The sequence below is a fragment of the Jaculus jaculus genome, unplaced genomic scaffold, assembly GCF_020740685.1.
Source record: "Jaculus jaculus isolate mJacJac1 unplaced genomic scaffold, mJacJac1.mat.Y.cur u25, whole genome shotgun sequence".
Lineage (NCBI taxonomy): Eukaryota > Metazoa > Chordata > Mammalia > Rodentia > Dipodidae > Jaculus > Jaculus jaculus.
The window spans coordinates 3,277,208-3,292,832 of NW_025423515.1; positions in this window are offsets into that span (position 1 = coordinate 3,277,208).

Below are 15,625 nucleotides of genomic sequence, written 5' to 3' on the forward strand. Positions count from 1 at the left end.
GAGGGAGATTGGTCTGTAATTTTCTTTTTTTGTTCTATCTTTGCCTGGTTTTGGTATCAGGGTGATGCTGGCCTCATAGAAGGAGTTTGGTAGGATTCCTTCTTTTTCTATTTCCTGGAAAAGCTTAAGAAGCAATGGTGTTAGCTCTTCCTTAAAAGTCTGGTAAAATTCAGCAGTGAATCCATCCGGGCCTGGGCTTTTTTTAGTTGGGAGATTATTGATAACTGCTCGGATCTCCATGTTTGTTATAGGTCTATTTAAGTGATTAATCTCATTTTGATTTAATTTAGGTAGGTCATATAGATCAAGGAAATCATCCATTTCTTTCAGATTTTCATACTTTGTGGAGTATATGCTTTTATAGTATGTCCCTATAATTTTTGAATTTCTCTGGAATCTGTTGTGATGTTATCTTGTTCATCTCTGATTTTATTAATTTGTGTCTCTTCTCTCTTTCTTTTGGTCAGATTTGCTAAGGGTTTATCAATCTTGTTTATCCTTTCCAAGAACCAACTCTTTGTTTCATTAATTCTTTGGATTGTTCTTTTTGTTTCTATTTCATTAATTTCTGCCCTAATCTTTATTATTTCTTCCTGTCTACTACTTTTTGGTTTGCCTTGTTCTTCTTTTTCCAAGGCTTTAAGGCGAAGCATTAGGTCGTTTACTTGCGACCTTTCTAATTTCTTAATATAGGCACTTAAGGCTATAAATTTACCTCTTAGAACTGCCTTCATTGTGTCCCAGAGATTTTGGTATGTTGTGTTCTCATTATCATTTGACTCTATAAATTTTTTGATTTCCTTTTTGATTTCTTCATTGACCCACTCATCATTTAGTAGTGTATTGTTTAGCTTCCATAATTTTGTGTATGCTCTATAGCCTTTCTTGCTACTGATTTGTAGTTTAATTCCATTGTGGTCAGATAGAATGCAAGGAATTATTTCAATTTTCCTGAATTTGTTAAGATTTGCTTTGTGTCCTAATATATGGTCTATTTTAGAGAATGTTCCATGTGCTGCTGAAAAGAATGTATATACTGCAGCCTTTGTATGAAAGGTCCTCTATATATCTGTTAGGTCCATTCCTTCTATGACCTCATTTAGTCCAGATGCCTTTCTGTTTATTCTTTCCCTGGATGACCAGTCAATTGCTGAGAGTGGGGTGTTAAAGTCACCCACCACCACCGTGTTTGGTGTTATCTGTGACCTTAGTTCTAATAGTGTTTGTTTGACGAATTTGGGAGCCCCCATGTTAGGTGCATATATGTTTAGGATTGTAATGTCCTCCTGTTGTAGTGTGCCCTTAATCAATATAAAGTGACCTTCCTTATCTTTTTTGACTAACTTCGGACTAAAGTCCACCCTGTCTGATATTAGGATAGCAACCCCTGCTTGTTTTCTAGGCCCATTTGCTTGAAACACCGTCTTCCAACCTTTCACCCTAAGATAATGTCTATCCTTTGTAGAAAGGTGAGTTTCTTGAAGACAACAAATTGTAGGATCCTGCTTTTTAACCCAGTCTGCAAATCTATGTCTTTTCGTTGGGGCATTGAGACCGTTGATATTAAGAGATATTATTGAAAGGTGTGTATTTATGTTTGCCATTTGTGTGTGTGTGTGTGTGTTACTTGTTCTACCTGTGCTCTCTTCTGTTAACTGGTATTTGAGTATGGCTGGTTTTTTCTAGGTTCCTTATATGTGTGCTTTTCCTTTTGTTCAGCATGGAGGATTCTATCAAGTATTTTCTGTAGAGCTGGTTTTGTCTTCAGATATTCCTTTAACCTGTTTTTGTCATGGAATGTCTTTATTTCTCCATCTATTTGGATGGATAACTTTGCAGGATAAAGTAACCTTGGTTGACAGTTGTTATCTTTCAGAACTTGGAATATATCACTCCAGGCCCTTCTGGCTTTAAAAGTTTGTGTTGAATAATCTGCTGTAATCCTGATGGGCTTGCTTTTGTAGGTAACTTGATTTTTCTCTCTAACTGCTTTCAATATTTTTTCTTTGGTTTGTGTGTTTGGAAGTTTGAGTATAATGTGGCAAGGAGAGTTTCTTTCTGGGTTTTGTCTGGCTGGGGTTCTAAAGGCTTCCTGTATCTGTATTGGCACCTCTTTCCCAATTAAATTTTCCTCTATGATTTTGTTGAAGATGCCTACTATGCCTCTGGAGTGGAGTTCTTCTCCTTCTACTATGCCCTGAATTCTTATATTGGATCTTTTCATAGTGTCCCGAATATCTTGAAATTCCCACTCATACTTTTCTATAAGTTTGTCTTTCTCTTTGTTGGACTGCATTAGGTCTGCCACCTGATCTTCTAGCTTAGATATTCTGTCCTCTCCCTCATCCATCCTACTGGTGAGATTTTCTACAGAGTTTTTTATTTCATTAACTGTGTTCTTCATTGCTAGTAATTCTGACTGGTTTTTCTTTATTATTTCTATTTCCCTATTTATGTCTTGTATTGCGTTCTTTATTTCATTAAATTGGTGTCCTGCCTCTTCTTTGATTCCTTTGATTTCCTCTTTGATTTCCTGTTTGATTTCTTCTTTGATTGTTTTCATGTGTTCTTTGACCTCTTTGAACATATTTATAATTATTCTTTTGAACTCTTTCTCAGGCATTTCCTCTAACTCTTTCTCACTGGAGGACATTTCTGATGCATTAATACTTTTAGGTGGATTTATATCGTCTTGCTTTTTAGTGTTTCTTGTGTTATAATGTATATATTTTTGCATCTTGGATTAAGTTAATGCTTGGATTTTCTAGCTAGCTGTGTATTCTTAGCTGTATCAATTGATTTGGTGTAATATATTTTCAGGGTAGGACCTTAAGGTATTAGGTGTGGCTCTTAAGACTCTCAGAGTATCTACAAAGATGTTCTTAGGGGTTGAGTTTCCCTGCTATAGGAGTATTCAAGCAGGCTGAGTGGAATAATATACTGGTAGATTCTAAAATTTAGCTAAACACTGTACCCATTCCATCAAAAACAGCCCCGAGTATGTATGCAAGAGTAGTTATTATAATGACCAGATCCTCTATCAACAAAGAGGTTTAGATTTCTGGTCTGTTGAGGTATCCAAGTCAGCTTGTGACTAGGTGAGACCCTTCCCTGGTGCAATCCCAGTTACCTTGGGTGATTGTGGTCTCAGTCAAGTTGCTGCCTGGGTCGTCGGGCTGCTGTTCTGATTTCTGGAGCTGGGCACTTGCTTTTCCTACGGGGCAAACTGAGCCGCTGCTGCCGCCTCTGCAGCTGTTGTAGGTGCCACCCCCGGAGCCCCCACCGCTGCTGAAGCTGCCGTTGCCGTGTCCACCGCTGCTGCTCACCCCGAAGCCGCTGCTGCGGGATCTGTCACCGCTGCCGCTCCTGGGTCCGCTGCTGCTGGGGCCACTGGTACCGGTGCTGGAGCCGCTGAAGTTGCTGCCGAATTCTGCTCCTGCTTGGGTCCCGCCGTCAGCCCAAGTTGGCGTGGCCGGGTCCCGGGCCGCTGCTGTGTTCGCTGGAGCTGGGTTCAGGCGGCAGGGGAGGGGAGGGAGCCGCGGCTGTTCTGCTTGTATTGTTTCTCCACGTGTGCTTTTACCTCGCGGTCTGCTCCTCCCTCCGTTGCTCGCTGCCACTCTCCCCTCACGTTTCCCGAGTTGCGGAGAGCGCGGTGTGAGGGGAAAATCCCGCACCTGGCTTGTCCTGCGGCTCGAGCCGAGAGTCCGGCGGTTTTCTGCCGCTCCGCGGTTGCGGCGGGTGGCCGAGCCGCCCCGGAGCCGCTGTTCCCGCCTGTGCAGGCTCTGGATGCTCTATAACTCTTCCACTTCTCCGCTGCCGCCTCAACTTCCTATACACCTCACTTTTTAGTAAAAGTGTGTATTTTGCTGAGTTTTTTTTGGTCTTTCCCCCGCCAGGCTGTTTTGGCGTGGTACCTACGCCGCCATCTTAACCGGAAGTCCTGAAAATATTTTTATACATGTGTCAAAATGTCAAATACAGAAGAAAGTAAATAAGTATTAAAGAATTTCTTGCTGATCCCCAATACCCAATAATATTTTTTTTACAAAATTGAGAATATTTTTCCTGAGCCCCAAGATCAGTTTGTGGCAATTTGCTTCTGGCTACTGATCAATTTTTTTTTTGATTTAAGATTACTTTTTTTCTTTCTGTCAAAATTAATGATGAATGGTCTGTGGAAATTGCTTAATGGCTATGCCATTGGCCTGTGAAGTCTAAGGATCCCAGTTCGATTCCCCAGGACCCATGTAAGCCAAATGCACAAGGCGGCACATGTATCTGGAGTGGCTGGATTTCCTGATGAGCCCATTCTCTCTGCCTCTTTCTCTGTCTCTCTCTTAAATGGTAAATAAAACACTTAAAAATTAATGACGCACTATTATACCCTACACAATAAAAGAATGATTATATATGCACAGAGTTATTCAGCATCTTCCCTGGTGGTGTTTTCCATTTGACCTCTCAACTTGGGGACAATCACTGTGCCCTTCCAGGATTTTATCTGTAGGAAATCAAAGAATTTTCATTCTAATTCTATTACTTCAGTTATGTGATACTTATTCATTTCCCATAGCATCATTCTTTTGTATACTGATATTAAATATGCTTGATAAAGGGAGAATTACTTTACTCTTTCGTGGTCATTTCATGGGCAGTGGAAAATAGCTGACATGGCAATGTTCCTAGTACAGTAAAGTATGCTCTGGAGTACAGATTCTAATGTACCTATGGGGAACAAAGGAGTGATTTTGGAAACCAGTGATGAGCATGAGTCAGGAAGAAGCACAACACCATTGATACCACCAGGCAGGTTGTGATTCTTTTGGCTCTTCCTGAACCCATGTAAATTGAATGACTTGAATTGGAGTCCCAAAGTTCTGCTTTTACAGCAGTCCTTGAGGATGTTGTTCATGCATTTTAGGTGCTAGAAGTATAGATTTAGGAAAAGGCCTTGGCAGCACAAAGATAAAATTAATCCAAAATACATGAATATATATGTGTCTACTATAAGGTAATATTCTAAAAATGTAAAATATGAAATACATCAGGATCAAAATGTTAAACTATGGCAACATAAAATGTATACTTAAAGGAGTATAATAATTCCTAAGTCATTTTACAAGACTTCAGATTAGAGGAATTCATATTTTTACTTTAAAATTCATGAAGTATAATCATATATAATTTTCAGCTTCAATGAAACAAACTTGAGCTGGCTAATCACCTGACATAATAAGGCAAAGAGTACAATGAATGGGCAAAATCAAAATTTCAAATATTGGAAGACAAGACAGCTTTTCTTCTAAATGATGCTGTGAAAACTGGGTAACCACTCAAATAAGATTGAAAATGGAATAATAACTTTCTCCCCAAATAAAAATTTCAAAATAGATTCTCAATCCAATAGACATTCATAGAGAAAATCGCATATTGCAGAAACATTTCCTGATTATGAGTCCAAGATGCGGTGTTTTGTGGTATTAAATGAGAAGGGTCAAGTTAGATTACTTTAATAAATGGTTGCACACCAAGAAACCGTTGAACAGAATACAGAATGCAAAATGAAAACATTTCTGGTCATCATTTATGTTGTGGAAGATAATGGTCCAGAAAATAGAAAAGAGAATAGCTAAATATAAGTCATATAGCCCTAGAAATTAGGGATAACAGTAATGAAAAACCTTAACAGAAGCATTGTTCAATGTACTTAATAAGGGTGTGTAAGAAAATGAAGTCCTATTATATTTGTTTAGGAATGGAATTTCCTGTCCTTATTGTTAACAACACTGTTGTTCCCTCGTAAGATCCAGCTATATCAATCCTGGGTATAAACTTAAAGGAAGTGTTGATAGGAGATATAAGAAGTTTATAACATTTTGTAAAATACACTAGGGCTAATCACAAAATAAAAAAAAATGCTTTCATTAACACTTTTCGTTGTTTTATTGTTCACAATAACAGGTTATAAAACATACCTTAGCATTTATCTAATGAATGGATAAAAAACATGATGTGTGGACAAATTTGATTCTTCAGTCATTAAGAAGAATACCCCATAATTTGTAAGAAACCTATAGCTTTTCCTATCATAAGTAAGTGAGTCACACACAAAAGTACAAAAAATGGTTGTCTTCATATGTGGAAGGTGAAAAAAAATTTACATGAGCTGGGCATGTTGGCACACACTTTAAATCACAGCACATGGAAGGCACAGTTAAGAGAATCATCATGAGTTCAAGACCACCCTGAAAGTACAGAGTGAACTTAAGGCCATCCTGAGCTAAAGCAAGATGCTACCTCAAAAATACTCATAAAACTTAATTAATGCATATATGGACAGTACATGTAGTAACATAATGAAACAACTTTTTAAAATATTTAATTTGTTTTCTTATCTATTTGTTTATTGTGAACATTTATGGCATGATAGATTCTCTGTCATTACAAACAAGTCAAGATAATGTGACTCCTTTTGCATATGGCTTTACATGGATGCTGTGGAATTGAACCTGTGCCAGAAGGCTTTGCAAGTCAGCAGCTTTAGCCACTGAACTATTTCCCGAGGAGTCCACCTTTTCTTTGGAAGATATATTTGGAATTTACTGATTTTTATTTAGATATTTAGAGGACATGGTTTCACAATAACTCAGACTGATCTGGAACTCCCTGAACCTGAACCAGGGTTTGAACTCAAGGTGATCTTACATCTTTTTCCCAAATGCTAGGATAATAGACATGAGACATTAAGTCTGGTGACATAAAATATTCATCAAATATAACATTTTATAAGGAAATATCATAGAATCTCATACACAAGTATTTGAGAGATGAGTGTCTAACTGAAAAGACTGTCCACAGTTAGACAAACACAGAAAACTGGTCCCTTTGGAAGACCTTAGGAGTTACGTACTTATGAATGAAAGATGAGCAGATACTGGAAGGGACACTTTCTCAGCCACTTAATATTGACTAAATGCCAGTGGAGTTTATTGTCAGGATAAGGAGGTTTTAATATGAGGCAAGGAAGAAAGCACTATGCCCAAAAATCCTAGATATATACATTGGAGTATAAAAAGTCATATTCACTTCATTGTGGGAAAATACTGCCTTGTAAAAACAAAATAATTTTTAGCTCATTCATAGGTGGCATACAGAGGAATAAAAGAGCAAGGGATTCTTCAAGTGTTTTTGTTACCCATATGCAGACTTCTTACACTTTATTCATGACTTTGAAAGAGAAAATTAAGAACCAAAGTTGACACTTACCAGGAAAGCTTTCCTGTTAAATCTTTTTCTCTCCTAGGCTTCCAAGATATCACAATTTCAAAATTACAATCCTTCCACATATCTCCATCATTGTCTGTGTTTTTCTTTATTCTCCAAAAGCAGCTTGTTTCTGTCAAACTGCAGAAGAGTGCAGAAAGCATCACAAGAAATATGACAAGCATAAGACTGGTCAGCTTCCCCATTTCTCAAAGCTCTCATTCTGAGCTCAGATGCAATGTTCAGCATTCAGTAGATACACAAATCACATGTGCATGCTTGTGCATGTATCTATCTTTACTACTACTGCTGGCTAGGGGGAATATTTATATCCCTAATATCCTTCTTCCCAGCCTGTGTCACCTCCCTTGAGGAGTACAGAACACAGCCATGGGGCTCTGCACCTGAGGTCTGCATCATGGTCAAAAACACATGTTGAAAAACATGTTGTGAGGATTATTTCTGGTTTCAGGCACTATGAGGTCATGCATGTCCAGGCATGAATGCCCCTGAGATAATATGAGCACTTTTGGTCCCAGACTCATGTCAGCAAGCCATTTGGATGAAAAACACCTGAAAGCATGTAAGTGGATTTCTTCAGCATGTCTAAAACCAGATGTGTAGTGAAAAGGTGAGAAATTTTTCCTTTCCATCATAGCTCATGCATAAAAGTGCAGCATTATTTCCTCCGTTGTTGAAAAGGAGGAGAGGATCCTCACATACCTCACTCCCATCAGCATCACAGCATTTACTGTGTGCTCCACGCACTACTCCATTGCAGTTTCATGTCTGTAATATCCTACACTCCACGTTTCCTAATGTCTGAATAATAAAGAAAATCATCATCTCAGTCCAGCAATTCAGTCATTCTCTCAATATCAATACAGACACTAAGCTTCATACTATTGCTCTAAGTCATGACATTCATCATTGTTCCTCAGTTCCCACAGACCAACAATGTGTGATGACCCAGTTTCTCATCTTTAACCTTAGTTTTCCCCATTGTTACTTCTTGTCTTATTACAGGATTCCAGTTCTAATTTAACGTTATGTTTTATGTTTCAACTCTGCATTTCCTCTATCTGAGTGAGAGGTTATTTTTTATTGTTGCTTTCACATTATGTGTTTTCAGTTGGGCAGTCAATAAATGAATGTGGAATGAGGAGCCTGCTTCTATTGATATAGACTGCATAGAAAGTTGCACAAATTGAGGGTACCTCAGTTTATGAGTTGAGATAGATGTTGAAACTCAGGATAAGGCTCAAATATCCTGATTTATTTCTTATGTCAAATCTGATTAATATTTTAAAATCATTACTCACTGGTTCTAAATCTGGGAAGAATGTTCCTGGAGGATTCTAAGAGACAGATGTAGAGAAAGTAGGGAGAATCGGCCATGAAAGGGGGAAAAATTCATCCTTGAGGATGGAAAATAAAATTTCTGTGCACTGTATAGAGCATATTGTCATTAGTATTTACTGTCATTATTTCCTGTTTTTTACTTAGTATTAACATGCAACATGATGTATTTCATATGAAATAAAATTGTGCATGATATTGTAACTTGAGCATACTCCCCTACCATCACCTATGTTTATCCCTCACTCAATTCTCCTCTTATCATTTCCTAACCCCAAATAGTACCCTTGTGTTTCATGTCACATATATTTATTTATATTTTGCTTATGAGAGTAAGTGAATTTTTCATCTTGTTTTTAATCACTCATTTCCATGTTAGTTTTCATTTCCCAGTTCCTTTGAAACTAAGTCCTTCACCTCATATATATGTATGAGAAAATATGTTTTGCTCTGAATCTGATTTGTTTCCTATAACATGACAATGTTCTGTATCATCTACTTTGCTAATGTTATATTAAAATTGTTTTTAAGTCTTAATAAAATGCCACTGTACATGTTCATATGTATGCATTCATAAGTGTAGGTAGGTATGTAGTTTTATTCTACCTATTCATGAGAAAGTGGTTAGGAAGTCTGATTCCATATCTTGAGTATTCTCCATAAGTAAGTGGTAAACTGATATCTTGAGATATGTTGATTTGGATAACTTAGGTATTTCCCAAGGGTGATGCATCTTGATCATCTTCTTTATCGACTTTCAGATTTAATTAACTTCATACTCATCCCCATAGTAACTGCATTCCCATTGTAAACTCTATGGGTTTCTTTTTACCTCAATTTTTTGTCATAGTTGTGGATTCTTTTGATAATGATAGACTTTCTGACATGGGTGAGTGTAAAACCAGTTTACTTTTGATTTGAATATCCTTAGTAGTAAAATTTTTGAATATGTTTCCATGCATTTTGGACATATTTTTTCTTATTTTAACATATTCTGCTTTTGACTATTGATCCAATGGTGAGTGGGAAGGTTTTAGCTCAACTTCTAAATATTATTTACATGTTCTCAAATTCATTATTTTCCAAGTGAATGGGTGACACATATTGTCTCTCTTATGAAAATGCCTGTTTACTGTGCTGTTTTCTTTAGCATCAGAGTATTTTAAGCATCATACATTCCCATTTTGATATTATTACTTGAGCCATTGGAGTCCTTTGAAGAATTTCCTTGTCTATAAAAATGTGTTGGACAGCTGGGAATGGTGGTACATGCCTTCAATCCCAGAACTTGGGAGGTAGAGGTAGGAGGACTGATCTGAGTTCGAGGCCACCCTGACACTACATAACTAATTACAGATCAGCCTGGACTACGAGACCCTACCTTGAAAAAAAATGTTGAACAATCTTTCCTACATTTACCTCAAGTTCAAGGTTTGTCTTACATTAAGATCTTTCATTGATTTTCAATGTACTTTTCATGTGATGGGAAGGTTGGTTCTTGGTTGTTTTCTCTGTGTGTGGACATCCATTTTGCCACCACCATTTGTTATGTACACACTCATTTCCAGGACACGGTTTTGGTGCATGTAACAGTTTTAAAAAATACCATACCAGAAGCAACTTTTGGATGGAAAGGTCTTCATTCCATTTTTATCATGCTGGGGAATGCATGGCAGGTATGAGTTGGAAGCTGAGTCACATTGGCATGCAGGACTCAGAGGAAGGACCAGCCTGAATTGTCAGGTCCACAATAAGTGACAAACTTTTTCCAGCATGTCTCCATCTCTAAAAGTTTTCATAACCTCCCCAAACAGTGGCACCTGCAGGTAACGTTATTTTTCTCCTCCTTTTTCGCTGCAGATAAGGAAATTAGATATTTTGGCTATGCTCTGAAGAAATATATGTCATGAAACAAGTTTACAAAGGTTCATTTTAGTTTACAGTTGAGAGTGTAATGACCATTATGATTGGAAAGGCATAGCTGTAGGAAATATGACATTGCTTTTATATATCTAGCATAAAAAGACAGAAGTGAATTAACCATCACCAAGTCTTCTGCACTGTGTTTAATAGACTAAAGAGGATGCACATTCTTATTTAATTCAAACCTCAAGGGGAATAATTTCTGATTACAGTTTTGTTTTTAAATATCTATTTATTTCATTTATTTAGTTAGTTTGTTTTTCCAGGGAGTGTCTCACTCTAGCCCAGGCTTACCTCGAATTCACTATGGAGTCTCAGGGTAGCCTCAAACTCATGGCAATCCTCCTAGCTCTGCCTCCTGAGGGCTGGCATGAAAGGCGTGTGCCACAACACCCGGCAATTATTTCTTTTTTTATTTACTTGAGAGAAAAAGAATCAGACAGGCAGAAAGAATGAGAGAGAGAAAGAGAGAAAGATAGGACACACAAGAGATTCCAGCCACTTGGCTACTTTTTACATCTAATTTAGTCAAACATAAAAGGGAATAATCACTGAAGTCTTTTCAAGGGTAAACTACAGCTTCCTCCTGAAGTAAATAAGATTCCCCCATTGTGATAAGCAGAACACAACACAAAAGGAATATTATGAAAAATCAAATGGAAGTAAATCCAACAAGGTTGTCCAGTCCCACAATGAAAGTCTCTAATCAAAATATAGAAGAGACTGCCAGTTAATATGGTAGTGTAGGTACCACGCCAAACCAGCCTAGGGGGAAAAAAGACCAAAAAAACTCAGCAAAATACACATTTTTATTAAAAAATGAGGTGTATAGGAAATTGAAACGGCAGGGGAGAAGTAGAAGAGATCCAGAGCATCCAGAGCCCGCACAGGCCGGCAAAACTGGCCCCGGCAGGTCTGCCAACTGTGGCCACGGAGGCAGTTCATCAGAAAGCCACCAAGCTCAGCTCAAGCTGCAGAAAAAGGGAGGTGAGGGGAGCTTCCACTCACACCGGAGCTCTCTGCAACTCAAGAAACATGAAGGGAGAGCAGCAGTGAACAATGGAAGAGCAGACCACGAGGTAGAAGAACATGTGGAACAGTGAGAGAACTAGAGCAGCCGCGGCTCCCTCCCCTCCCCACTGCCTGAGCCCAGCTCCAGCGAAAGGGCAGCAGTCCTGGGATCCAACCATGCCAACTTGAGCTAACAGTGGGACCCTAGCAGGAGCAGAGTCCAGCAACAATATCAGGAGCGCTGGAACCGGCAATAGTGGCCCCAGCAGTGGCGGATCCAGTAGTGGCAGCTTCAGAGGCAGCAGCAGCAGCTTCACAGTGGCAGCAGCGGCATATCCAGCAGCAGCAGCTTCAGCAGCAGCAACAGACCCAGCAGCAGTAGCTTTAGCATAAGCAGTGACAGATCCAGCAGCAGCAGCAGCTTCAGCAGCAGCAGTAGCGATTCCAACAGCAGGGGTGCTGATCTACAGGGCCAGAGTTGCCACCCTTGGTTTACCCTGCAGAAAAATCCAGTGCCCAGCTCCAGAAATCAGGACAGTGGCCCAACAACCCAGCCAGCAACTTGACTGATACTAAAATCATCCAAAAAGTTAACAGGGATTGATTGAAATAGGGAAGGATCTCACTTGGTCACAAGCTGACTTGGATCCCTCAACAGACCAGAAATCTTAACCTCTTTGTTGATAGAGGATCTGGTTGTTATAATAACTACTTTTGCTAAATATTCAGTGCTGAATTTGATTGAATGTGTACAGCGTTTAGTTCAATTGTAGAATCTACCTGTATTTTATTCCACACAGCCTATTTGAATACTCCCATAGCAGGGAAACTCAGCCCCTAGGAACATGTTTGTAGATACTCTGAGAGCCTTAAGAGCCACACCTAACAACTTAAGCTCCATTCCTGAAGATATATAACATCAAATCAATTGATACAGCTAAGAATACCTAGCTAGCTAGAAAATCCAAGCATTAACTTAATCCAAGATGCAAAAATATATACATTATAACACAAGAAACACTAAAGAGCAGGACAATATAAATCCACCTAACAATATTAATCTATCAGAAATGACCTCCAGTGAGAACGAGTTAGAGGAAATGCCTGAGAAAAATTTCAAAAGAATGATTGTAAATATGTTCAAAGAAGTCAGAGAACAAATCAAATGTGTCAAAGAGGAAATCAAAGGAATCAAAGAATACAGAGGACACCAATTTCATGAAATAAAGAAGGCAATATAAGACATAAATAAGGAAATAGAAATAATAAAGAAAAACTAGTCAGAATTACTAGCAAAGAACACAGTTAATGAAATAAAAAACCGTAGAAAATCTCACCAGTAGAATGGATAGAGGAGAGGACAGAATATCTAAGCTAGAAGATGAGATGGCAGATCTAATACAGGCCAACAAAGAGAAAGACAAACTTATAGAAAAGTATGATAGGGAATTTCAAGATATTAGGGACACTATGAAAAGATCAAATATAAGAATTCAGGGCATAGTATAAGGAGAATTCCATTCCAATGGCATAGTAGGCATCTTAAACAAAATCATAGAAGAAAGCTTCCCCCAAATTGGGAAAGAGGTACCAATGCAGATACAGGAAGCCTTTAGAACCCCAGCAAGACAAAATGTGGCAAGAACCTCTCCTCACCATATTATAATAAAGCTACCAAACATACAAACCAAAGAAAAAATATTGAAAGCAGTTAGAGAGAAAAATCAAGTTACCTACAAAGGTAAGCCACTCAGGATTACAGAAGATTATTCAACATAAACTTTAAAAGCCAGGACTTGGAATGATGTATTCCAAGTTCTGTAAGATAACAACTGTCAACCAAGGTTATTTTATCCTGCAAAGCTATCCATTCAAATAGACGGAGAAATAAGGATATTCCATGACAAAAGCAGGTTAAAGGAGTATTTTAAGATAAAACCAGCTCTACAGAAAATACTTGATAGCATCCTACATGATGAACAAAAGGGAAAGAATACATATAAAAACCGGGAGAGGGCTAGAGAGGTGGCTTAGTGGTTAAACGCTTGCCTGTGAAGCCTAAGGACCCCGGTTCGAGGCTCAGTTCCCCAGGTCCCACGTTAGCCAGATGCACAAGGGGGCACACGTGTCTGGAGTTCATTTGCAGAGGCTGGAAGCCCTGGGGCAATAATTCTGTCTCTCTCCCTTTATCTGTCCTTCTCGCTGTGTCTGTCATTCTCAAATAAATAAATAAATAAAATTTAAAAAAATAAAAAAAAAATTAAATTAAAAAAAAGAACCTGGAGAAAACAAGCAATACTCAAATGCTAGTTAATAGAAGAGAGCAAAGGTAGAAACAAAACCACAAAACAAAACAAAAAAAGGCAAATATAAACACACAACTTTAAATAATATCTGTTAATATCAACGGCCTCAATGCCCCAACCAAAAGTCATAGGTTTGCAGACTAGTTTAAAAATCAGGATCCTAAAATTTGTTGTCTCCAAGAAACTCGCCTTTCTACAAAGGATGGACATTATCTTAGGGTGAAAGGTTGGAAAAAGGTGTTTCAAGCAAATGGGATTAGAAAACAAGGATGGGTTGCTATTGTAGTATCTGACAAGGTAGATATCACCCTAACCTTAGTCAAAAAAGACAAGGAAGGTCACTTTATATTGATTAAAGGCACACTCCAAAAGGAGGACATTACAATCCTAAACATATATGCACCTAACATGGGGACTTTCAAATTCATCAAACAAACACTATTAGAACTAAGGTCACAGATAACACCAAACACAGTGGTAGTGGGTAACTTTAACACCACATTCTCACCAATTGTCAGTGAAAATCCCAAGAATTCAGAAGCTCAGATATACTATCACGCTCCAAGGGGAGCTTAAGCGGGTCCCCTGCATACCTCAAACTCCAGGCTTTACTCTCTGTTAGAAGCAAGTAAAGAATCCCTCTTCTCATTATATCAGAGCCCGCTCCTAATATAAAACTAGGTAAAAAGGGCATGAGATAGCCCTCAAAGATGGGAAATGAGTAATGAAGTGAACCACTTATTTGGTTTCTGTAAATAGCCTGCACCATAAGCCTTAACAGCCCACACTGTAAGCCTTAGTAGCCTTAATAGCCCACACTGTAAGCCTTAGTAGCTCACACCATAAGCTGTAGCAGCCTGCCTCAGACCACCAAGGTCAAAGGAGGCTGATACCATACTCTGCTACCCCCACCTAAGGAATTGCACAAGTGCTGACCTCCAAGGTCATAGGAGACTGGTACCACACTCTGCTACTCCCACCCAAGGACCTGCGCAAATGCTGACCACCAAGGTCATAAGAGAATGATTGGTCCATGAGGGGCTTGAACAAAGTAAACTAATTGGCTTAGAAACTATGGGGTGGCACAAAATGACTGGCTAACACCCTGCGGGGCTCCTGTTATTAAATAATGATTGGTCTAATGCACAGGCTTTGTTAGAAACCCTATAAAAACTGCCCCGTTCCTGCATTCGGGGCTCTGCAGTCCTCTACCCCGTGTGGTGTATGACTGTGGGCCCCAGCGCTCTTGGAATAAAATCCTCTTGCAGTTTGCATCAAAACCACTTCTCGTGAGTGATTTGGGGTGTCGCCTTATCTGGGCAGAGCGTGGGGGCCCCCTCCGGGGTTTTTTTCCTACATTGGGGGCTCGCCCGGGATGAGAAGGCCCCCACACACACCCAAGAACCGACTTGGAGGTAAGGGGGCCCCTTTGGAATGAATGTTTGCCAGCAGGTGTTTTCGTTCTGAGTATCTGGTTTCTGGGACACGCGCTTTTGGCTTGGTTTGATTTGCAGCCGTCCTCTAGGGCCGTAAAGGGCCAGGGGACCGTGATCAGCAGACGTGCTAGGGGGATCACAGGCAGCCACCCTGGGGGACGCCCTGGGAGGTGAGGAGAGCCAGGGACACCTGGTAGTCTCTTACTGTCAGTCAGAAGACCGAGTACTGTTGTTAGAGCGGAAGCTTCCTCCTTCGTGGCCATATGATTCTTTTGCCTGCTTGTGGAAGACACGGACGGGTCACTCGTGTCTGGATTTGTTAGTCTC